This window comes from Narcine bancroftii, chromosome 4, assembly GCF_036971445.1.
Source record: "Narcine bancroftii isolate sNarBan1 chromosome 4, sNarBan1.hap1, whole genome shotgun sequence".
Taxonomy (NCBI): Eukaryota; Metazoa; Chordata; class Chondrichthyes; order Torpediniformes; family Narcinidae; genus Narcine; species Narcine bancroftii.
This window is the reverse complement of record NC_091472.1, coordinates 39522439-39549319: the sequence shown is the minus strand read 5'-3', so window position 1 is coordinate 39549319 and position 26881 is coordinate 39522439. Positions and strand designations below refer to the sequence as shown.

General features: G+C 39.4%; 1 protein-coding gene across 3 annotated transcripts in view; it reads right to left on the bottom strand.

The window, feature by feature from the left end:
* The window catches only part of LOC138760479 (protein kinase C epsilon type), a 680128-nt gene that overhangs the window by 474101 nt on the left and 179146 nt on the right, over positions 1-26881 (bottom strand). The window lies entirely within an intron of this gene.

Genomic DNA, 26881 nt, shown 5'->3' with positions numbered 1-26881 from the left:
ATGTGGTGAGTGACACTGGTAGGAGAGCTGCTACCTTGTAGCTCCACCAATGCGAGTTCAATTCTGATCTCCATTGCCACTTATGTTGAAGTTTGCATGTCTGCCATGTGACAAAATGGATCTCTCTCAAGTGCTCTGGTTTCTTCCCATATACCAAAAGTCAGTTAATTGGTTGATTAAATTACCCCTTTTAATCGGTGAGTTAAGAAACCTGAAGGGAGTTGATAGGAACGTGAGGAGAATAGGTTACAGAGAAAATTAGTGGGAAAACTATTTATCATACCAAGGGATTACACCATGAATTGGCAGAGACTTGATGGTCTGAATTGGCCTCCTTCCATATTGTATGCAAATTTGATTTAGATTTATTTAGTTCTTTTTATTACTGTCACATTTACAATGTTTACAAAATTATGATGGGTATAGATAGAATAAATGCAAGTAGGCTTTTTCCCGCTTGAGGTTAAGTGAGATACAAACCAAAGGGCTATGGGTGAAAAGGGAGAAGTTCAGGGGAACATTAAAGGTATTCCTTCACAGAGAATGGTGGGAATATGGAATGAGCTGCCAGCTGAAGTGGTGAAAGCAGGCTCAATTTTAATATTTAAGAAAAATTTGGACAGGTACATGGATGGAAGGGGTTTGGAGGGATATGGGCTAGGTGGAAGTTATTGGAACTAGGGAAAATAATAGCTCAGCCCAGACAAGAAGAACTGTGCTGTAATGTTCTATGGTTCTATAATATTATGGTTCTACAATACTGTGAAATTTTTTTGTGAGTTTTATAGATGAGCTTGCAAAGAGTCAGTTCACTCTAGCACCATCTTGCAATAAAGAATTATAAATGTGGCAACATTATTTCCCATGGTAGGGGAGTGAATGACAATAGAGCACAAGTTCAGGATTGAAGGCCACCTATTTAAAACAGAGATGAGGAGGAATTTCTTTTGCCAGAGAGTGGTGAAACTCTGAAATTTGCTGCCACAGGTGGCTGTGGATGCCAGGTCATTGGGTATGTTAAGGCAGAGATTGATAGCTATCTGAACAGTCAGGGTATCAAAGGTTATGGGGAGAAAGCAGGGAGTAGGGCTGAGGGGGAAAATGGATCAACTCATGATGGAATGGCAGAGTAGACACGACAGGCTTAAAAAAAGGGAAAATTAAAGAAAGTCCCTTCGGAGAAAGCAAGAGGTTGAGGATTACACCACCTCCTCTGAGGTAGTCACCTCAGCCATTGCCCCCATAACTAACCTGGGAGATAAGTCCCATTTCAGTTCAATTTGTCAGGAATGATTTGCAAATTTTAAGAGTGCAATGTCATTAACAGCAATTATGTAATAGAAGGTTCAATATAACCTTGGCGATAGAACTACACCAAATTTGGATGAAGTAAATGCAAAGTACAAATCAGATTGAACTACACTATACTACACTAGTCCCTGATGAACAATTACCTTTGGGCCAATTTCAAAAATCTTAAGTTGCTCATCCAATACCTGAAACTGGATTAAGCACTTCCCAAATGAATAAAATGTGAGCAGATGCATGGTATGTTTTTATCTTTGTATTGATCCCTGTCCTTCTTTAAAGATAGGAAGTCAGTGTCACCATTCTCTTCCAGGCCAAAATCAATAGGATTGAATCCCATGTTACTCTCAGTTGGCAAACCTGACATCATTCTAACCCAAGATTACCAAGCGATAGAGAGAAAAATTCTATTTTTTTTTAAAAGAATTGCGTCTTCCAACTCCTGGGAATCTCTGGCCCACAATAGTTCAAAGTAAAGAACATTCAAGGTGATATTGACAACTTCAAGGACATTAAAGCCCTGTGAAAATTATAGAAGAGTGCACCGCCTTACTAAGCACCTCCATTCGTTGTCATCAAAGATGGATAACTTTCATCTAAATCTGTCCGTCCTGAGTTTCCAACAGGTTTAATATCTCAGGATAATGACTGATTGGAAATCTGATAATCCCAGATCATGCCAAATGATTTGCCCAACAGCCTTTTGCCAGCTGTCTTACAGAAGGGTTATAATTTGTGTGCAATTGCTCCAGAATTTTGAAGATTCTTTTATGGTATTGGAATAAAACAGAAAATGTAATAGTATACAAAATTTCCTTTGGTCTTCCTCAAAGCAGACAACGAGTCACCATTAGTATTGCCTGTCTAGTGTCTGAAGGTTGCTATTTGTTTCATATCTTTACAACTATTTTTTTACAAGGTAACCTTGATTAGAGGGAGGGAAATAGATTAGATTTAGTTTTAGGTTTTTTTGTCTTTTTTCTTTTTTCAAGATTAACTTGTTAAATACGGGTTTAATTATAGTTGTCATAGATCATGTCATTAAATTAGACAGAACTTACTCTTTGTTGAGATCAAGGGATTGTCTAATGTAGTATTTCTTATTTTCTATCCAGAATTATTTTTAAAGAAATATTGTTAAATAAACAATTATAGATAGGTTTTTGATTTACATTTATATTTAATTTGTGATATGTAGATGTGACCTGTTATTTGTTTTTATTAGAAGACTTTGTAAGATTTATATGTTAAACTCAATAAAAATGTTTTAAAAGAGAAGTATTGCCTGCCCCCTTCCCCCCCTTACAGTAAGGGAAAAAGCAAAGGGGAGTCTCTTCAATGTCACTGAGTGTCCATGGATTCGCCCCCAGTGCTCCCATAACCTCTGAAGCTTCGATCGATTTACAACCCGAGCTCCAGATCCAACCCTTTAGTACGCTTAAAGACCCTTCAGCACCGAAGGCCCTGCAGGAGCCCTTCTTGCCCTCTGCACCCTCTTGAATCCCAGTTCTGATAAGATAGTTCCCATGAATCAGTCTCCAGCAGCCCGCAGCCTCTGTGCTCTGCTCCTGTCTGGTCTGCTGCCGTGGAGTCGTTTCCTATGCTTATCCTTCTCAACAGGGGGTGTTTCTCCCCATTTCTGGTGCCCTGTGCCAATCTGCTGCACCCTCGTAGTATGAAACCTCTCGAGGCTGCTCCTAGCATAGGCGCCGCTATCTTGGTCGCAGACCCCATGGTTGCAGAATTTTAAATAAAGGTAACATTGGCTCCTTTAATAGGCCATAAGACCATAAGGTAAAGGAGCAGAAGTAGGCCATTTAGCCGCTGAATCTGTTCAAAGCCTGTTTACAGCCCTTGGTTTAGGATTGGGTTTTGGGCCCTGCAGAGGAGAGCTGTTTCTCCTTTCCCCACTCTCCCTGGGTCCACACCAGTGGTGGCGCTGCCATTTGAGGAGCAAAGTACAAATGGCACATTATGACATTAGTTAAACCAACACACTATTCTTTGCAAGTATGTTTTCCAAAATATCAATCATGGAACTCATTGAATCAAGGATAGCAACTTGTAGAACATCAGATAATTATAAAGAAAATGAGATGTGACTCAACACTCTTTGGAACCTTCTCTTTACAGATGATGCTGAATTCACAACCAAGTTCCCTGAAGTATGTATCAACCAGCAGAAATGCAGCAAAACCCTGGTATCTTGCACCTATGGGGATTGGTCGAGGGATAAGTGAATCTTCCGGTTGTTTGAGATTGTGTGTTGCGTGACTTGTGAAATAAAGGGGAGGTGGACCAATTCCATATTTTTTAGTTATTTATTTTCGGCAATTTTTTTTGCCGGTTGCTTGAAGCTGCTAGCTGCTTGCTTAAATTCTGGATGACAGGGATTTTACTGTATCAAGGAAACAGTTTGAAAGACACTCCTATCTAAAATGTTAACTCTGATTCTCTTCTCACAGATGCTCTCTGACCTGCTATACATGTTTAGAGAAATACTTCTATGTGCTCTGTCCAATATGGATTGCTTCTGTCATCTCATCACTGACGAACTTAGCCGTCCTTAGTAGATGACAATTAGCAATATCTTTATCATCTCCGGTAACTTTCCCTCAAATGACTGGAATTGTGAGTTACTAATTCTAAACACAGGGTTATTTGCCTATTCATCAGATTTGGGTCCTGAGCCCTCTAATGGTACAAAAAAGTTATCTCATTGACTTCAATCAGAAGCACAAATTGAACAGCTTCTGTCTTCAATGTCCAGAAAAAAAAAACTAACAATGGGATCAGCAAATAACCACCAATGAGATCCTTTAATTTATGCATCAGGTAGTCACAAGCTTTACTGCCTTGGATGTGTTGAGTCCTATTTCAATATCATCCACAAAAGGCAGTACTTGATAGCTAATTCAAGAATAATCTGCAACATAATGGAATCCAAAAGCTCTGATTCAGCCAAAATATTCAGACAAGGTTCATCAAGCTGGTAACATCTCCATGGAAAGCGACCTTTTATCCCAGGCTCTATCTTGCAATTCGGCATGTGGTCACTGTGGGAAAATTTATCACTTGTGCATTAAGCTCTATCAAGTGCAGAACCACAACTAATTGATATTTTCACATCTTCTTTCATCTGTCAAGATGTTGAGAGAGATTTTTCAATGATAAGATCAACACACAGCTGCACCCCATGCAAAGGTCTATATATAAAAAAACCCAGAAACATTGATGGTAGCTGCTAGCAAAGCAACCACATGTCACTTGTCTTGTTTTGACACAGCTTCCCTGTTCAGTAAACTCATTGATGGCATTTGGAAAATGAACTTTCCAGGAAATTTGGAGCATTCCAAAGTAAGAGGCATGCAAAATAATAAAGATTGTGAGTTTATTATCATATACATTGAATAAAGTGGATCTGCACTGAAATTCTTACTTGCTGCAGCTGAAAGGTACTTTGTGGAAAATAACTGCAAAAACAACCCAAAATAAACACAAAAGCAAAGGATCCTGATCTGTTGTGTATACTATTAATTTATAAACTTAAAATTTGTGCAAAATAGGAACACCAATTACTAAATATTACATTCAAGTTAAACTGTTTTATAGTTAAAATTGTTTCTGCTGCACTGTAAAACAATTCATCGATGATAAAGGAATATTGTACCAAAGAGACATCAGTGTATTTAAAGTTTACTTAAATGTTCAATCAGGCTAGAATATTAATTTTACACCTTTGGTTGTCACAGACATGATGGGTGGAAAGGCCTCGTTCTGTGATTTAATAAATAGTAAACACTCCACAAATATATTTTGCATTTTATTTTAATCATTCTAAGGATCAATATGCTTTGTTTTAATCTTTGTGGGTAGTTCAAAAATGAGCAAAATTTAATTTAACTTGAATATCATCCGATATCATGGTCATTCTATTGAACACTGCTAAATAAAATTCATAATGAAAGGAATTTTAGAAACAAAAGAGTTAGTTCAGCTGCGTGTGAGTTCTAAGAAAGAACGTCAAGCCAGATCATTGACCTTTTATCAATTTTAACCAGCAAGCTGAGCCATACTCTCTGATATTTAAAAAAGCCAAACACTGAAAATCAATCCAAATTTATGGGCAGAGCCCGTCTTCCTTCAAAAAAATGAACTACAAAGATCAACCCCAGGATATTGGGAACAATAATCTGACCCCTTGCTGCTGTGGTCAATAAATGGTTACATAAAAATACATGGTTACAATAAAGGGAAATAAATACATGAATTACTCACATACACTGCTGACAGACAAGGTTCCCCACCAGAGTGATATATCACCCACACACTGTGACAATTGAACGAATAAGATATTTTCTGCTCCTTAGCAGTTGTGCTATGTACCCAAAATAATTGGTTCTCTTGACCTTCTAATTTCACTTTCGATAAACAATCAGAATTATCAGAATCAGGATTTGTCGTCATGAGCAGGCCATGAAAGTTGGTGTATTGCAGTAGCATGATAGTGCAAACATACATATTATAACCATCTTACGGCCATACTAAAATATAAACTAAACTAATAATAACAATATTAGTGGACGAAAAGTAAGGCAGTGTCCTTGATTCATTGATTAGTCAGGAATCTGACAGCAGCAGGGAAAAAAGTTGTCCTTGTGCCCCTGAGAGCTCACCTTTAGGCTCCTGTACCTTTTCCCCGATAGTAGCAGAGTGAAGTGGGCAAGCCCTCGGTAGTGGGGGTCTTTGCGGATGGAGTGTTATGTTTAAGGCCCTCCCCCTTTGTAAATAACAACAGCCACAATGTGAGTGCAGACTAACTCAATGCTTTACTAATTACATACTACGAGCATTACTACGAAGCATTCAGTATAAATCAGTTCCCCACATCATCATGGTATCATATCCAACATAGAGGCTGTTTTTTTTAAGACATCGCTTCATGTAAATGTCCTCGATGGAGTGAGGTCTGGTGCCCATGATGTCACAGGCTGAGTTAACAATCCTCTAGAATTTATTCTTATCCTGCGAGTTGGTGCCTCCATACCAGGTAATGATGCAATCAGCCAAAATGCTCTCCACGGTACACCTGTCTTCAGTGACATACCAAACCACTTCAGACACCTCACAAGGTATGGCCGCTGGTGAGCCTTATTTGTGATGGCATCAACGTGGAGGCTCCAGGACAGATTCTCGGATATGTTGACAACCAGGAGTTTGAAATTCTTGACCCTCTCCATTACAGAGTCCTTGATGAGGACTGGGTCATGTTCAGCTAACTTCCTTCCTCCTGAAGTCCAAATCATCTCTTTGGTTTTGCTGACATTGAGCGCAAGGTTGTTGTCGTTACACCATTCAATGAGCTGATCCATCTCCCTCCTGTACGCTTCCTGATTGCCATTTGTGGTTCTGCCGACAACTGTAGCTGGGATTGGAATTGTACCTGGCAACACAGTCATGGGAGTATAATGAGTAGAGCAGTGGGCTAAGCACGCATCCTTCGGGGGTGCCTATGTTGACAATCAGTACCAATTTGTACTGACTGTGGTCTTCCAATGAGAAAGTCAAGGATCCAGTTGCAAAGTGGGGTAAAAAGACCTAGAATTTATTTCTTGACCAGCACTGAAGTAATAATGGTATTGAAGGCTGAGTTGTAATCAATGAAGAGCAGCTGTTTTTGAGGTGATCCAGAGCTGAGTGAAGAGCCAGCATTATTGCATCTGATGTGGAGCGATTGTGACGATTTACTTAGTTCTGTGTTAATTCTGGCCATGACCAGCCTGTTGAAGCATTTCATCACAGTAGAAGTTAGTGCTACTGGGTGGAAGTTGTTGAGGTAGTCCACGCTACTCTTCTTGGGCACCGGGATGTCTAATGCCTTTCTGAAGCTGGTGTGGGAATCTCTGACTGCCACAATGAAAGGTTGAAAATGTCCACTCCGGCTAGCTTGTTGACGCAGATTTTCAGTACTCTGCCAGGTACGCTGTCAGGGCCTGATCCTCTGGTGTTCTGACATCGCCCTCAGAGACAAATAAGCAGATCAGACAAAATATAAGCCAGACTTGTTACAGATAATACTTACACAAATAATAATGAGGTTTTCCACTTGTGAAAAGGCATGATATCTCAGATATGCATAAACACAAAAAGCAATATCAGGGAATACTGAAATTAGTAAGGTGAATAGAGACTTTAATATTATCATATGGAGATAACACAAAAAATAACAAAGAAAATTTACTTGATAAAAAGACTAAACATTGGAAAAGTATTTGTAGAAATTGAACAGATAAAACTGAAAATGGAAAGGTCAGAAAAAAATTGAGAAAAGAGGGGTTGTGAGGATGATTTGGAAGCAGGGGTGTCGAGCAAGGGCTGCGCATTCACAACCAGGAGAAAACCAGATTTGATGTCCATTTAGCGGGGAAGTCTGGAAATAAATTATGCAAAAGGAACCAGATAAAGATCCATTTTGGAAGTGGGAGTGATTACTATGGGATAAAGATGTTCTCAGCAGAAGAAGATGCAAATTACAGGAGGGGACCAATCATAGAGAGCATTCAGATAGTGAAGGAAACTAGTGAGAAATCATGGAAGTGGTGATCGGACAGACTGCCCCTTCCCATCTTGGGAAAGTTGTTTCCCTTGACCGACAAGCAATGGTGTAAAGGCATTCAACTTTCCTTGTCTACATTTAACAGCTGCTTTCCCAAACCAAGAAAATTGTCCAAGTTGACCTAACATGGGGCCACATGATTTTAAATTACTTGACTGAATGACCTTCTCTGTTTCACCTCCAGTAAGCAATTTCAGTGTTGCTAGTTGGAATTTTTTTTAATGTTAATCTCACCTGTCCTAAAATCATATAATTTTGAGAAACTTATCACTGAATGATTACCAGGGTCCTCTGTAATCTTGCACTCTCACACTTGGACCATACAAATTACTCACACCACTACTTCACTCATCTACATGCTCCTCCTCCTATTCAGTTCCTAGATATACTTTCTTGCATACTTTTTATTTCACTATTTCACTGACTACAAATATGTTGAGTGTGATCAGCAAATGATTTTTAAAGGATGGTATGCATCACAGACAGAATGGAAAGTCAGAGTTAATCACTGTAGACAATGAGCAAAGAATAGAAATGCAAAGAAGAATAATCTGACTTGTTTTTAGTCTCCACAGGAAATTATTTTAAAACTTCTTTCAACTGATTTGAACTCTGATCTACAGTGAAAATCCAAATGCTAAAATGCACAGAACCACCAACAAACACATTTAAACATTGCTACTTAGACACATCTACATAGACACATATATCCACATATACACCTAACAACATACAAGCATAAAGATTGTCCCATTCGAGTTCTGGCTGCTAGCCTCGTGTAATAATGACTTCCCTGATTAGAGAGAGATCTTCACATTGGCAATGCAGCAGTGATGATCTGAATTTGAAGGCCAAGTGATCTTCAGCAGAACAGAAAGGAACTTTTTGCCATGGTTACATTGCTGGTATATCTCTCTGTCTAGATCTCTGAATTGTCAGTCTCTTGGACAGGTTGCAATAGGAATATTACTGCTGAAAACCTTGTTGGCAATGGATTCCTCTGGTTGGAGACCATCTCACTTTAGCATCTGTTAATAGACTTGTAAACAACAAGATTGCTCACTTCCAAATAAATCCACAGCAGCATTAAACAGCCAAAATGCATGTTTTTTTTTGCTATTCAGATCTGATTTCTCGTGCTTGTCCCATTTCCAATCTCAATTCAGGGGTCCCTGCTGGCTGAATAAAACTGCCTGTCAGGCAGCTTTCTCTGTGGTTGTATTCAAATTCACTACATTCACTCAGCAGGAAAGAATATAATGTGTATTTCCAGAGATGCCAAGGAGGGATGGAAATTTAAACAGAGCACATAGCATTCCAAAACACAGATTTTCCCTGGGATCTTGATGGGTTGACTCAAAGGTAATTAGCAAGGAGTGAAATTCAAATAGGATAGGTTGGCATATATTGAGCCATACTGAGCAGTTATATTGAGCAGTTATTTTTCCATCCTGATAAATTTCATGGAAGTGGTGATCGAACGATATATTTCTTATAAAAACTTGTTTTCTTTATTTTTGATTTAATTAGTTTAATATATTCAACCCTTTCACTTTATTTCTGATTAAGTTCCGAAACCTCCTTGTTATTTTACCGTAATTTATATGATCTTTTCATTTTTTTACAAAAAATCCTTGTTCTTTATAATGTTTAGTTTGCATGCATTTCAATTTATACCTAATTATGAAACAAACAACAGAAAGCATAACAAAGCTTTGTCCAAACATTTTAATTTTTGATGTTGAACTTCTTCCTTTTAACGCATACTTATCATTCCTCTTTTCTCCTGATTCAACTTTCATTGTTGCCAAATCACACTGCTCTGGTTGTAAGGAGTCAAGGCTCACTTGGTTGATTCTGGAAACTTGGCTCACAAGGTTCACTTGGTTGATTCTGGAAACTTGTCACATATACCTTTGGAGATTCAACTGTGACTTTTTAGTTGGCCTTCAATTTCTTAAAAATTTTCAGGATGGAATTTAGCGGTTTGCGCAACATCTTTACAGTGCCAGCGATCAGGTCCAGGATTCGAACCCTGCGTTGTATGTAAGGAGTTTCTACGTTCTCCCTGTGTCTGCGTGCGTTTTCCCCATTGGTTCCAATTTCCTCCCACCGTTTGAAATGTACCAGGAGTGTAGGATGATGGGGTGTCAAATGGGCAGCACGGACCCATGAGCCAAAATGGCTGTCTAAATTTTGGTTTTCAAATTTAAATTAAAAAAATGACTGACCACAGCTGCAAATCACAAGTACTTAGCAATCCCAAGTATCGTTTTTGCCACACGATAAAAGTATAATGTTCGCTTTGTTTATATTGCCAAAGGCAATTACAAAAATCAAAGCTGCATGCATAATACAAAAAAATGCAGTTTAGAGGTTCATTTCATAAAGAGAGCATGTAATTAAACCAAACGCATAGCAAGTAGCAAGACTGATTCTCAATGCAAATAGTCAATAAGATTTTGGGAGTCAATATCCTGCTACAATCAACTCAGATGTGCTTCCTTGGAAGGAAAAGCTGGACTAAGCTCCAAATCAGCACCTCCTGCATATTTGAGGCTGTGATTTAGCATAGGATAAAGTTAGCTCTTTTGCAGTGATGTTTTCATTGGTCTAATAGTCTGTTCAAAGCAAAGGCTCCTTTGAAGAAGTAATGAAGGAGGGAGTACATCACACTTATGCAGCTGTAGGAGAATTAAAAACAGATGAATCAGCAACTTCTGGAGCTTGGATTATTTGAACCATAACTTCACTTGAGAGCATCTGAAAATAAATTATCCATTGAAAGTTCTTAATTATTTACTTGATTCAGAGATTCTTTAACATTATATAAAAATATTAATTAAACAAACATTTGTATAAAATATAAAAAGTTAATAATGCAAAACAACTTAAAACAGCAGTAGATTGCATTTCAAATGTGAGTGGACAGACTGTTACAGCAAATCCTTTGTAAGACATTTCAGAAAGAAGTTTTGAAACTTTACACATATTATTGTGAGAGCAATTCCATCTTGATAAATTTCAAGATTTATTTCTTATCACGATTTTGTGGCATTTTGGAAAGGCATACACATTGAATGGTAGACAATTGAGGAGTGCAGAGCAACAAAGGGATTTAGGAGTGATGGTAAATAGTACCCTCAAAGTTGATAGAGTGGTGAAGAAACCATTTGGAATGTTGGCCTTCATAAATCAGAGTATTGAATTCAAGAGTTGGGAGGTTATGATGAAATTGTACAAAGCATTGGTGAGGCCAAATTTGGAATACTGTGTGCAGTTTTGGTCACTGAATTATAGAAAGGATATAAACAAAATAGAGAGAGTGCAGAGAAGGTTCACGAGAATGTTGACAGGATGTCAGGGTTTGAGTTACAGAGAAAGGTTGAGCAGCCTGGGGCTTTTTTCTCTGGAGCGTAGAAGATTGGGGGGGATTTGATGGAGGTGTTCAAGATTTGAAAAGGGACAGAGAGAGTCAACGTGGATAGGCTTTTTCAATTAAGAGTGGGTGAGATTCAAACCAGAGGCCATGGTTTGAGATTGAAGGGAGAATTATAAGGGGAACATGAGGGGAAATTTCTTCACGCAAAGGGTGGTTGGGATGTGGAATAAGCTTCCGCCGGAGGTGGTTGAAGCAGGGACGTTATTTACATTTAAGGAAAGACTGGATAATTACATGGAGGGGAGAGGATTGGAGGGGTATGGACCAGGTGCTGGTCAGTGGGACTAGGAGGGTGGGGATTTGTTCCGGCATAGACTAGTAGGGCCAAACTAGCCTGTTCTGTGCTGTATCTGGTTATATTTCTAATTTTTTAATATTTTTTTAAATTTTTGGTTTAATTAGTTTAATATTCAATCCTTTCACTTTATTTCTGATTAAGTTTTGAAAGTTCCTTCTTATTTTACTAATTCATATGATCTTTTTATTCTTTGCAAAAAAAATTCTTGTTTAATTAGCATGCATTTCGATTTACGCCTAATTATTAAAAAAAAAACAACAGAAAGCATAACAAAGCTTTGTCCAAGCATTTTAATGTTTTATATTGAACTTCTTCCTGTTAACCCATCTAGAAATTTAGGTGCATGAAATGGTTGATTTACGATTTTCAGCAAATGTTCTATTCAAAGGTCCACTAGCAGGACATTTTAAAACTCACGAGACCCAAGGTATCTTGTAGGAGAGAGGTCGAGCACATCCCAATGTTTAGGAATCACAGAGAAAACTGGTGAAGACCAGGATCACAACCGAATTCTCAATATCAAGCAGAAGAGTTCAGAATACTAGGCATCAACAGAGAGGGGAATCAGGGTGGATTAACAGGTCGATGGGGGAAGAGTACATGTTCAGACTGACATCTTGGTAGGGTGTAATCTGGGTCAGAGCAAAAATAGCTGGGGGTTGGGCAGAGGGAGAAGCATGAAGCTAACAAAGATGACCCAAGACCACATGAGTATCCTAAAAGTCAACAAGAATCTCTATGAAGTATTTGAGTTGCAATGTAGAGAAGACAAAGGAGATGATTGTGGACTTCAGGATGACCAGGGACGACCACCCTCCAGGACACATTAATAGATTATTAAAGGCCACCAGGTACCTCGGAGTCTACTTAAGAAGTGACCTATCCTGGACACACAACATCTCCTCACTGGTCAGGAAGCCACAACAGTGACTGCACTTTCTGAGAAGACTGAGGTGGGCAAGGCTACTGGTTTATCCTTTCAACTTCATTTCATAGGAGCCTTCACCTTGAACAGCTGTTAGACTGATGAAAACATCTCTGCTAAAGAGCTAACTTTATTATATGCTAAATAACATCCTCATAAATGCAGGAGGTGCTGATAAGAAGCTGAGATCAGCTTTTCCTTCCAAGGAAACACGTCTGACTTGATTGCAGCAGGATATTTTAACACCCATAATCTTATTGACTTTGCTTGCATTTGGAACCAGTATTCTAACTTTCATTGCACCATCCTGTCAACTTTCTACAGGAGCTCTATTGCGAGTGTCCTAGCTGGCTGCACCCTAGTGTGGATTGTTGCTGTAGAGAATCAGATTGGATGTCAATCCACAGGATCAGAAGAGCAACAGAGAGGATCACTGGGGTCTCCAATCCCTCCATCGATGTGATCTAGCAGGATTGTAGTCTGAAGAGGGCTCACAAAATCGTTGAGAAATTCTATCACCCTGCACACATCATCTTCTAGCCACTCGCATTGTGAAAGAGATACAGGAGTATCAGAGCCAGAACCACCAGGCTGAGAAACAGCATCTTCCCACAGGTAATGAAACTGCTGAATAACTGATGAACTGCTCATACAAACCCTCCAAGACTATACTATTTATATAAAATTAAATAAATATTGTTAAATATGTTCTGTATTTGACAGCATATAGGACCCCACCCCCTTTCTCCCCCCCCCCCCAAAATTAGCCTCAAAAATTACCCTGGGTCCTTTAAGCGAAGGTGACATTTAGGTGCTGCCGTTTTGGACTACCCTCCCAGCTTCAAGAAGCCCTTCCCTTGGGTGGCCTGTGCTTTCCGGAGTCGCAGTCGGCACTCACATACCCCAGAAAGAAGGCTCAATCTCTCCCTCCTTCCCGTCTGCCCGCTCCCTCACTCATGCCACTCTTTCCCTCACTCCCTCTCGCTTCCTCTCTCCCACAGTGCTTTGAGGCAAACGCTGGGCGTCAATGATCAGGCTTTATTCGACAAACACAAGCCCTGAGCAAATTGAATGAGACGCGGGGGTGGGTGGCAGTGAGCGAGTAGTTGAAGCAAAAGCACAATGCTGGAGAAACTCAGCTGGTTAAACAGTGTACTTTATGTAGCAAAGATAAATGCTTCGGGCTTGAGCTGTTCATCAAGGTATGATAAAATGTAGGCAGGCACCAAAACAGATTGCCTTTTCAACCTTGTAAATGTATCAGTTTCTACCATTTCCTCTTGCAACTTATTCCATACCCACCACCCTCATTGTGAAAAACCTATTCCCTCCATAACTTTCATATCTAAGTACCTTCACCGCTGTATTTACAACACAGAAGTATATTGAGGCTAGTAAATTTGAAGAAGAAAACTGTAATGTCCTGACAAATATTGGTAACACCAAAGAGATGCTTGTCTTGTATAATGGATCTGTGTTAATCGTAATATTTAGGTTAAGGTTAAGCTAGGTCTTAAGTAAAAATAGTGGGTTTGGTACAGGGTTACACAAAAGTCACAGCATGTTTGCAAAGACATCATTGCAGAGGAGTGTTAGTTTGGAGTCACAGCATCTAGAAGAACAATACTATAATGGAACTTAAAAGAGTTTTTAATTAAAACTCATGAAATGTTTACTGGTATTTTGTGTTGACACAATATTCTTGGAGTGACAGATGGTTAGACTTTCCAGAACCATAACGATTTAAGGCCTCTTGAAAAAGAGAAATGAAACTCAGAACCATTTGAGTGATATACTTAAGCCTCTTGAAACAAGCAAGGTTATCTTTTGGAGTTGTGACATCTACAAGCCAGAGGCATGAAGATCATATTGCTTACAAGAAACTGAGGTTGGCAACTGTTTAAAATTCCAACAACTGATCACATGTTTTCCAAGAATTAAGATTGACCTTTTTGGTGATTTCATATGATTTTAAGGGTATATATATCTGAAGGCAGAGGATACGTCAGATCAGAAGAAGAAATCAGAAGAAAAACTGACAGTATTTTCTGGAGAATGAGGAGGTGCTGTTCCAAGTAAGGAAGACCAAATTTGACTGTCTCTTTTTGTTATTAAAAGGCAGCCTCATCATGGAAAGAAGCTCCAGAACTCTTAAAAAGAGGGAGTGAAGAAAACCAATGTAAGAGTTTAAGAAGAAATCTTTTCCTGGGGAAACAACAAGATTTGTGAGTTTGAACAGTCAAAGGACTATATCAGTGTTAACAAACACTTGATTACTGCTTTAAGCAATTAATTAAAAGATCTTGAGGTTTCAATCATTTCTGAACTACAATTTAATAGAACTTCAAATTCAACAAGACTTTAAAATACTGAGCCTTAAAGCTAACTTTTCAGACTCAACTTTAAACTGAAATAGTTTTGACTTCAATACACACATATTTAGACAATTACATACGTGTATAGTGGGATTTAAGCTTAGTTTAGGGTTAAGTGAGAACTGTTATGTGATTAATAGTTTAATAAAAACTATTATTTTCAATTTACCACTGTCCGGCGAATCTTCCATTGCTGTTCCTGCATCAGTACTAACAGGGGTCAATTAGTTCATGACACTTGAAGTTCATAGAGCTATATAAACACCTATAATGTAGCCAGGTGGAAACTCAGATGCTGTGGTAAGTAAAGAAGGAAATTACTGGGGGCCTGTCAGAGATTTTTGCATCTTTGTTAGCCACAGGTGAGGTACTGGAAGACTGGAGAGTGACTAATGCTGTGCCTTTATTTAAGAAAAGCTGAATTTTCTAACCAGAGAAATACAGGCCAGTGATCTGAAGATTAATGATAAGAAAGTTTCTGGAAAGGATTCTATGGGGACAGGAGCTACCTGCATTTGGAACAGCAAGGAGTGATTAGGAATAACCAGCATGGATTTCTGCTTGGGAAATCATGTCTCACAAATTTGAAGAGGTGATCCAGAGGATTGATGAAGAGAAGATGGTATATGATGCCAACGTGGACTTCAGCAAGACCTTTGATTAGGTCTTGCATGGCACAATGGTCTAGTAAGTGATATCATTTTGGATAAATATTTAGCTTGGTGTAAGGAGTCACAGGATGATAGTGGTGGGGTTGTTTTCAGATTGGGCACTAGTGACAAGTGGTGTGCCCCAGGAATCAGTGCTGTGTCCTTATTGTGTCATACATACAGCACCTAATAACCTGAATGCACCTGATATCGGAAGCTAAGCAGGCTCAGTACTGGTTAGTACTTGGAAGAGAGACCATCTAGAAACACCATGTGCAGAAGGTTTCTGTGACAGGCACTGGACAAAGTGGTAATTTTCTGCCTGCCTTACACTAGACAAAAAATAAAGAATTTCATTTATGTTACATTCTAAATGTAGTAACATACGACAATAATGGAATATAATATTCCTTTATATAATAGCGATTTTGAATGAGAATGGAGGTAGCAAGATTAATAAATTAGCTGATGACATCTACCAAATGGTGTCTGGAATGGCAGCAAGTTGCAGTAAATAAATGTGATTTTGATGTTTAAATGCTTAAAACCCAGTTTGATCATTGCCATGATTAACCTGCTAGTACTTTATTTTTTACCAAATAGTTTTATGTGAATTTTCCCTCTTGTTGTGCCCTGGTAAAAATACTGCAAATCTTCCACATGATCTATGCCCCCTCATGATTTTGTAAACTTCCATGAGATCATCTTCCTTCCAGGGAAAGCAGTCCCAACCCATCCAATCTCTCCTTATAACTCAAATGCTTAAATGCCAGCAAGATCACTGTGAATCTTTTCTGCACCCTCTCCAGCTTAATCCCATCCTTTAATATGACAACCAGACCTGCTTAAGACCATACCATAGGTTCTCAGGCATAATTTTACTCCTTTTGTAAGGATGCTACAATTAAAATATACCAGATTTCATTAACCATCTGCATAAATACTACAAACACAAAACATTGATCATTTTTAAAAAAATATAAGAACTGTGTTGGGAGAAGCTGATTTGGTACCCCTCCACCATCAGATCCCTCAATAATAAACTCAAAGTGAGATTCAAGGACTCTTATTTTATTTATATTTTTGTCTGTGTATTGCACAGCTGTTTATATTTCTTTATTTGTTTACATGTGTATGTCGTGCACATTTCTTTTGTACAATCAATCAGTGATAATTCTGCCTCGCCAGTAGGTAAAAGAATCTCAGGGTTGTATGTGATGTCATGTATGTACTCTGACAATAAATCTGAAATCTTTCCCACAGGTTTCTTTTCTTCATTATATTTCTGTTTCAATGTAAATATGCAATGAAAATAACTGATAATAGGAAAAAATTAAAATCAGTCTTGTTCAATGATATCCACTAAAAATTCGTATACAGCTTCAGATATATATTTTAGAATATCCTAATGTTCTTAACTTTTAACTGCACCAATTTCATAATGTAAAGTGCAATGATTCAAAGTTAAAGCCTAAATTTAAAGGAAACTTTGCAAAGGAATTACAGTACTTTTGTTTTCTATGAACCAGTTATTGCAGTACCATTTGGATTACAATCTTTACTAAAAATCATCAAAATATTTAATTTGATTCCTTTGTCTTAAGTCTACTTCCTTGCCAAAGCTAACAAAAGCTCAGACTGGATAAAAATCTTCTTAATACTTATCTGACCCTTTTCCAAATCAGAATTACATCTCTGAGCCTTTTAGCTCAATTCAAGATTCTTTCGCTGTTATGTAATAAAACAGGTGTAATGTGACATGATATTTGCTTTAGTCTGCCATAACAAATTGCTGGGTGCCCTCTTACAGTCAAAGGAAGACAAATAAAAGAGATTCCTCCCACGAGTGTCTGTGGATTCGACTCCAGCACACCTCCAGCCTCCAGAGCCACACAGACTCCCGTCCAAACCAGCGGCAACCCAAGCTCCAGATTCAAACCTCCGACACAATGAGGAAGGCTTCAATGGCCTTGGCACCCTCTCACATCCCCATTCCAAAAACATGTTACCTCTTCAACCAGTCTTGAGCTACTTTCCAGTAGACTGCAGCCTGGTGTGATTTCCTTGACTGTAAATGACAGCAGCCCACAGATGACAGAACCTAAAGTTTGTTGGATAAAGAGGTACCCTGAGAAACTGAAGGAGTTCCTGGATGGACTAATTGAAATCTGAAGTATGAAGATGAGCTGAAACTGAATTTTATAGCAAGAATCATATAGCACATCTTTATTTATCTCATCTCTTCAGATGAATTATACAATTAACTCTAACATCATAACTGAAATTTCACCAGAGATGGGATCATGGGTTCCTCACCACATCCACTGCCTATGTATTCTTCAGCCGCACAGCACTTCACTGGTCTGCCACTGTGCTCACCATTTCAAGTCATCTCCTCTGCTTCTCATTCTCAAACAGGAGGTGGCCTCCCTATCTTCTGGTGCCCCGCACCAGTCCGCTGCTTCCCCAGGGTTTGCAACCTCTTGAGGCTGCTGCAAAGATAGGCACTACCATCTTGGGCCCAAACCCTGTTGTCACAGAATTTTAAACTAAACCACTGCTGGCTCCTTTAACAGGCCATTTAAAGCCTATACGAATCTGTCAGTCATTGGACTGGGCTGTAGAGAGCATTGTGTCTCCACTCCCTGGACTCCACATGTCTGTAACAGTGGCAGTGTTGCCCTTTTTTTGTTCATCAGTTTGGAAATGAAGGATTTGTAATTAATGATTACACAACATTCACAGATGCTGATCTATCTAAATTACAAGAAGATTCAAAGGAATACAAATCCCCTGGGCCTGACTTGATATTCCCTCAGACCTTGAGGGAATAGTGTAGAAATTGCAGGGGCCCGGCAGAAATATTTAAAATGTCCTTAGCCACAGATGATCTTCCGCAGGATTGGAGGGTAGTTCATGTTGTTCCATTGTTTAAAAAAGGCTCCAGAAGTAAACAAGGAAACTACAGGCCAGTGAGCCTGATATCGCTTGTAGGTAAATTATTAGAGGGTGTTCTGAGAGATCAGACAAACAAGTATGTGGATAGTGAAGGGCTAATTAAAGATAGTCAGCATGGCCTTGTGCATGGAATGTAGCATTTGACAAAACTTAGAGATTTTCGAGGAGGTTACCCAAAAAGTACATGAAGAAAAGACTGTGGATGTTGTCTACATGGACTTTAGTAAGGCCTTTGACAAGATCCCACATGAGAGTTTACTTCAGAAGGTTCAGACACTAGGAGAGGTTGTAAATTGGATTTGAAATTGGCTGAATGGGAGAATCCAGAGAGTGTTAGTGGATGATTGCTTCTCAGACAGGAGCCCTGTAATTAGTGGTGTGCCTCAGGGATCGATGCTGAGTCCATTGTTGTCTATATAAATGATCTGGATGATAATGTGGTAAATTGGATCAGTGAGTTTGCTGATGACACTAAGATTGGAGGTGTTTTGAACAGTGAGGAAGGCTTTCAAAGCTTGCAGAGGGATCTGGACCAACTGGAAAAATAGGCCAGGAAATGGTAGATGGAATTTAATGCAGATAAGTGTGAAGTGTGCATTTTGGAAGGACAAACCAAGGTGGGACATTCACAGTAAATGGTAGGGCACTAAGGAGTGCAGAGGAACAAAGGAATCTGGGAGTACAAATACATAACTCCCTGAAAGTGGTGTCACAGATAGACAGGATTGTAAAGAAAGCTTTTGGCACCTTGGCCTTCATAAATCAAAGGAGTACAGGAGTTGCGATTTTATGGTGAGGTTGTACAAAACATTGGTGAGGCCAAATTTGGAGTATTGTGTTCAGTTCTGGTTGGCAACCACAGGAAGGATGACAGAAAGATTGAAAGAATGCAGAGACGATTTACTAGAATGTTGCCAGGCCTTCAGGAGTTGAGTTATAGGGAAAGATTATTCCTTGGAGCATAGAATGAGGGGAGATTTGATAAAAGGTTTACAAAATTGAGGGGTATAGACAGAGTAAATGCAAATAGGCTCTTTCCACTTAGATTAGGAGAGATAAATACAAGAGGACATGGCTTTAGAGTGAAAGGGAAAAGGTTTAGTGGTTATTAGAGAGTGGTGGGAATGTGGAACGAGTTGCCATCTGACGTGGCAAATGTGGGCTCACTCTTAAGTCTTAACAATAAAGTGGATTGATACATGGATGGGAGATGTCTGGAGGGTTAAGGAATGGGTGCAGATCAGTGGGATTCATGGAATGCTGTTTCGGCACAGCCTGTTTCAAGGGCTGTAGTGTTCTAATATTTTCCTTCAGTTACACCATTAATCATAATGTCATTATCTTTTTTTTATATTTGAGAAATCAAAGAGCCAGACCATGGTGTAGGACACTTCCAAGTCTGTGACTGAGAGTTGGGCTCTCAAGAACCTAAAGTTTGTTGGATAAAGAGGTACCCTGAGAAACTGAAGGAGTTCCTGGATGGACTAATTGAAATCTGAAGTATGAAGATGAGCTGAAACTGAATTTTATAGCAAGAATCATATAGCACATCTTTATTTATCTCATCTCTTCAGATGAATTATACAATTAACTCTAACAGCATAACTGAAATTTCACCAGAGATGGGATCAGTGAAAGCATTTACAAAAATTTGATGATAAATTTGTGAATTACTTTACCATTTTTGAGTGTATTTGAGAAGTTGAAACTTTGAATTTAATAGCATCGATATTTCCTTGAGGAAATGCAGAGGTTATTCAAAGAATTTTAAGGGCCAAGGTTCTAAAATAAAATACCGAGAACTCTATAAACAGATTTCACAATGTTTGTTATTCATCTCTTTGCTACTTTTTGTCTTTATTCTCTCTCCTCTTCAGTTATATATATGTGGTGTGGAAGAAACTAATCATTAATTCTTAATATCAGTATTTTACAGCAACCATAGAGCATAGGGAATGTTATCTTAACCTGGAAACAGTGGGTGGATGAAAGGAAACAAACAGTATCAGATAAAATTGAAAAAGTCAATGAAAGAGAGTAACTACATTGATATTCAGGTAACTCTGCAGTTACCCAATAATTAAATGCCTGGGAAAAGGATGGGAACCAGGCAGTAGTTCCTTGTGAAGCATCCAAGATGGTTTCAGTCTTGCATATCAATGGAAAAAAAAACAAATTATCCTCAACACCAATATATATTTTAAATAGCTTTGGCAAGAAGAAGTGAGCTCAGTGGGAAGTTGTTAATCCAAGATGGTGGATGATAGTCACACTCTGATATCTTTTGATTGGCTGTTGTTTCATCAGTAAGGTTTTGTCAAATAAAAATCCAATCAAAACAATGGAGCTTTCTAATTAAAGAAATTACTGTCCCAGCAGGCTCAACTGCGTGTGTCTTCATTCAATCTCGTTCACAAGACATAAAAAGAAACAGTTGCTCGTCTCAGATTCCGACTTTGGTGTTGCATTTTCGTTCCAAATTCTGACAGTAATAGTATCAATTATTCATTAAATAAGGAGTTTAGCACAGGTGAATGTATGGCTAAGGAATTGGTGCATGGGGGAGGAGTTCAGGTTCTTGAACCATTAGGAATTTTTGAGGGGCAGAGGTGACCTGTTCAAAGATGAGGAGTTGCACCTAACTAAGGAGTGGATTGTTGACTTCAGGGAGGGAAAGCCAGAGGTATATGATCCAGTGATCATTGGGGAATCAGAAGTGGAGAGGGTAAGCAAATGTAGGTTCTTGTGATTCATTAACTCGGAGGATCTTTCCTGGACCCAACACACCAATGGCATGTTGAAGAAACCACATCAGCGACTCTACTTCCTCAGGAGTTTGTGGAGGTTTGGTATGACACCAGAAACCCTGGCAAATTTCTACAGATGGGTGTATTGAGTGTACTGATTGGCTGCATCATTTACTAGTATGGGGACACCAATACCCCTGAGGGTAAAGCCCTCCAAAAGGTAGTGGATATAGCCCAGGATATTATAGACAAAACCATCCCCATCTACAGGGAACGCTGCCATCGAAGAGCAGCAGCAATTTTCAAGGAACCACACCACATGCTCTATTCTCACTGGTGCCATCAGGAAAATGTTAATAGGTGCCGGTTCAGGAATAGCTGCTACACCTCCACCATCAGACTCCTCAATGACAAACTCAATCAGGGCCTCATTTAAGGCCGCTTAATTGTGCACTTTATTGATTTATTTTTATTCTCTCTGTATTGCAGTCAGTTTTTATTTACATTCATTATCTGTTTACAGTTCTTTATTGGTTTACATGTATATGCTGTGTACAGATTTTTGGCACTACCAATAAGAGGTAAATCTTTCTCGCCCACAGAAAAAGAATATCAGGGTTATATTGATGTCATGTATGTACTCTGACAATATAAAGGAAATCTGACCAATCTCTTGCTGGGGAGATTTGCTTGAAATGCAGATGAACTTGATAGGCAGAACAGGCAACTCAATCTTCTGAGGTACTGATGGTACAGGCACGATAGAGGTGGCAATGAGACAAAGTGGAGTCATGTTTTAGATTTGGGAGAACATCAAATCAGTATCTAGAGAGGATATTCTTGGGGAAATATCCAGCGAAGCTATGTGGGTAGAACTTAGAAATAAGAAGGGAAGTGATCATTTTAAAGGGATTGTACCATAGGCTCTCAGTGAGAACATGAAGGGATATCACAAGTAGTTTAAGAATAATAAATTGTTGATAATAGTTGATTTTAACCTCCCTAATGTTAATTTGGACTACCATAGAGCTTGGATGGGGTAGAATCTGTTATTTCTGTCCAGTTTTCTCAAGCAATATATTGATGACTGTACTGGAGAGGGAGGAAAAACTCTACCTCCAATGAGGAAATGAGGCAGGGCAAGTCACTGAGGTGTCAGTGAAGGAGTACCTTGGAATTGGTGATCATCGTGCTATTAATTTTACAATGTATTTGGATAAAGATGGGACTGGTCCATAAGTTAAATTCCCAATATGGACAAGCTCATTTTGATGTGCAATTGATTGGGAGAGCTGATCAGATAAAGGGATGCCTGCCATGTAGAAGGCTTTTAAAAGATAGAGACTTCAGGCACACCATGTTTCTGTTGAAGTGAATGGTAAGGTGGCCAGGATGTGTGGTGATTGGCGAAGGATGTGGAGGTAAATAAGAAAATCTGCAAATGCCGGGGTCGAGAGCAGTGCACAAAAGCGCTCGAGAAACTCAGCAGGTCACGCAGCAACCAAAGGAAGCAAAATACAGGCTTGAGCCCTTCATCAGGTGTGTCAAAAATCAGACAGATGGCTGAATACAAATGTGAGAGGAGAAGGGAAGAGGAAGGAGAAGGAGCACAGACTAACAGGAGAGAGTGAAGAAGAGAAAGAAACAGGCAAGGATGGGGGAATGGCTGAGGGTGGCTCTCTGATAGATTGGTGGGGAGCTGCAGGAAGGAAGACAGTGAGTTGAGGGGAAGGGATAGACTGGGGGAAGAGGGTTGATGGAAATTGGAGAAGTCAATATTGATGCCATCTGGTTGGGGAATGCCGAGACAGAATTTGTGGATGGCCTCAATTTGGCAGTAAACATGGCATGGACACTGCATCCACAATGACAAGTCAAAATCAGAACATTAGCGAAAAGTACGTTAAAAATATTTGGGCATTTTTTTATGCTGAATTGTACTGCTTTAAAGCTTTAGCCTGCACATTTCCCATTGTCATCAATCTGCAGAACCTACTGCTGCCATGCTGACTGGTAGAAAGAAAATCAGCTCCTGACGTATTGCGCTGTAAAGCAGAATGCAAGATTCGTAAGAGAAAATACAAGGGTGGGGAAGAGTGGAGGGAGAATGCATTGTTCTCCTGTATGCCTAGCCACCTCCCAATGTCAAGGATATAGGAGACAACATGTGCTTGGAGGCAGAGGAGGCTGTGGAGGTCCTAAATGAATATATTGCTTCAGTATTTACCAGTGAAAAGAACATGATCAAAGTGAGATCAGTTTAAAATGAGACTGTGTGCTGGATGATGTTGAGATGAGGGAAAAGGAAGTGTTGGATCTTTTTAAAAACATTAAAACTGTTAAGTCCCCGAGGCCAGACACTATATATCCCAGGCTGGTATGGGAAGGGTGGGAATAGATAGCTGGGGAATTGGCTATGATCTTTGAGTTCTCCTTGGCACAGGTGAGGTGCCGGAAGATTGGAGAATGGCAAATGAGGTGCCCTTGTTTAAAAAAGGTAATAGGGAGAATCCTGGGAATTATAGACGTGATTCTTATGTCAATGGTGTGCAAACTATTGGAGAGGATTCTTAAGGATAGGATCTATGAGCATTTGGAGAAATATCAGCGATATTCAGCATGGCTTTATGAGGGGAAAGTTTTGTCTCACTAGCCTAACTAAGTTTTTTGAGGAGGTAACAAAAGAAATTGATGAAGGTAGAGCTGTAAAAACAGAATGCTGGAAAAATTCAGCAGGTCAAACAGTGTCCTTTATGTAGCAAAGGCAAAGATACATAACCAACATTTTGGGCTTGAGCCCTTCATCAAAGCATTGGCCAGGTATAGTGGTAGATGTAGTCTATATGGATGTAAGTATGGCATTTGACTCATTCAGAAAGTCATAAGGCATGGGATCCTTGAAACCTTGGCTGTGTGGATAAAAATAGAAAGCTGAGAATAGAAGTGGATGGAAAGTGTTCTGCCTGGAAGTCAGTAACTAGTGAAGTTCTGCAGGGATCTGTCTGGGACCCCCTATTCTTTGCAATTTTTATTAATGACCTAAATGAAGAAATGGATGAATTAGTCAGTAAGTTTGAGGACGATACGAAGGATGGACAGTGCTGAAGTTTGTTGCAGGTTACAAAAGGAATATAGATAGGATGCAGAGTTGGGCAGAAAATTGGCAAATGGAGTTCAATCCAGATAAGTGTGAGGTGATGCATTTTGGAAGGACAAACCAGAAGGCTGAGTACAGGGTTAATGGTCAGACACTGAGCAGTGTGGAGGAACAGAGGGACCTCGGGGTCCAAATCCATACACCTCTCAGGGTTGCCACACAGGTCAATGAGATAGTTAAGAAGGCCTATGGAATGCTGGGCTTCAGAACTAGAGGGATTGAATTCAAGAGTCGAGAGGTCATGTTGCGACTCTAAAATCTCTGTTCAGACCACATTTAGAGTATTGTGTTCAGTTCTGGCCACTTCATTATAGGAAGGATGTGGAAGCTATGGAGAGGGTGCAGAGGAGATTTACCAGGATGTTGCCTGGATTGGGAAATATGTCTTATGAGGCAAGGTTTGGAGCAAATGAAGGATGAGAGGAGATTTAATAAAGGTATACAAGATTTGGAGAGGCGTAGATAAGGTGGACAGCCAGTGCCTTTTTCCCAGGGCATGAACAGCAAAAACCAGAGGATATTTGTGCAAACTGAAAGGAGGTAAGTTTAGGGGAGACATCAGGATTATGTTTTTGTTTTTTTTAAACAGAGAGTTGTGGGTACCTGGAATGCCATGCCAGAGAGTAGAGGCTGAAACAGGGGCATTTAAAAGACTCTTGGACATGCACATAGATGAAAGAAAAATAGAGGGTTACGAGGTATGAAGAGTTTAATATTTTCTGGTAGGAATGCATAGGTCAGCACAGCTTCGAGGGATGAAGGGCCTAGACTTTGCTGTAATGTTCTATGTTCTAAATCACCATTGTACTGCCAGATTCCAAAGGTGGTGATTGGTGAATCTTGTTCTGAATCGTGCATTGCATCAATGCTGCATGCTTCTCTCAAAAAAATGCATCAAGTGGAGAATCTAGGCAAAATATTGATATCATCATTGCAGTAATATACTGTGGGATCATTCCTCTAGTCCCGTGAATAAAAAATACAGGTCCTTTTCTATTAGCTGTGATGATGAAAACACATTCTAGCATCTCCTGAAGCTTTGGTATTAAAGGACTATTTCTGTTCAATTTAAATTAGATGTACAGCATGATAAAAGTCCTTTCCAGCCCATAAGCCTGTGCTGTCCAAATACAACCAATTAACCTAAACCCCGTACATTTTGAAGAGTTGGGGGGGGGAGGGGAAGAAACTGGAGCACCCAGAAAAAAATCCCTGCAAACACAGGGAAAACGTACAAACTCCTGACAGAATGTTATCACAGCGCCAGCAACCTGGGTTTGAATCCAGGTTTGAATCTGGGTTTAAACCTAGGTCGCTGACGCTGTAATAGCATTGAGCTGACCACTCTGCTAACCATGCTGCCCTGAGCTTAAAATCAATGGTGAAAAAAATAGTGCTCGCCATTGAGCGCACAACAATGGAGGTCGTATAGAAGGGACTGGGCCTCTTTGCATGGCTGCTCATGAAGTGCAAATTTTATCTGCCACTTGGTATCCTGAGGCTGAATGCTTTCCAGATGCCACTATGTTCTAACCTAAATTTCCTTATTCAAGGGTATTAATGGAAAATGGAGCTGGAGGCAAATTTAGGGCACTGCACTTCACGAGGGATGCAACATGGGTTCATAAGAATTATATTGACATACAGTACGTAAAATAAAATGGGTTTGAACATAAAACAATGCAGAACAGAACAGGCCCTTTAGCCCTCAATATTGTACTGACCTCGACGCATATATTCCTTCCAAAAATAAGTTCTAAACCCGACCCCGTAACCCTCTATTTTCCATTCATCCAGGTACCTGTCGAAGAGTCTCTTAAATGCCCCCAATGTTTCATCCTCCATCATCATCCCTGCCAAGACACCCACAACTCTGTGTCAAAAAACTTACCCCTCCCTGATGTCTCCCCTAAACCTCCCTCCTTTCACTTTGTACATATGTCCTCTGGTGTCTCCTGATCCCCTGGGAAACAGGTGCTGGCTGGCCACCCGATCTATGCCCCTCAATCTTGTAGACTTCTTGATAAAGTAATTGCAATAAGATTTTTGACAATATAGAATGGGGCACTATCGTAAAATGAATTCTTTTTTAGTATTTTAATTTTTCTGACACATATAGAACATTATTACATACATCATCTAAATAGCATTTTAAAATTACACAGTCTTATGAGTACCCAAATCTCAACCCTCCCCCCACCACAAACTGCTAACATTAAAAAAACAATTGTCCAAAAGCGAAAGGGTGTTTGAGCTGCCTTCATTAATTTGTCCATATCTTGATCTTCAGGAATTCAATGTGATTAACCTAACTTTTTCGCGGATTACAATCAAAACTCGGCCATTAAGCACAACACTTCATATTAGAAGTAGTCAATGCTTTACGACCAATAGAAAATATTGAA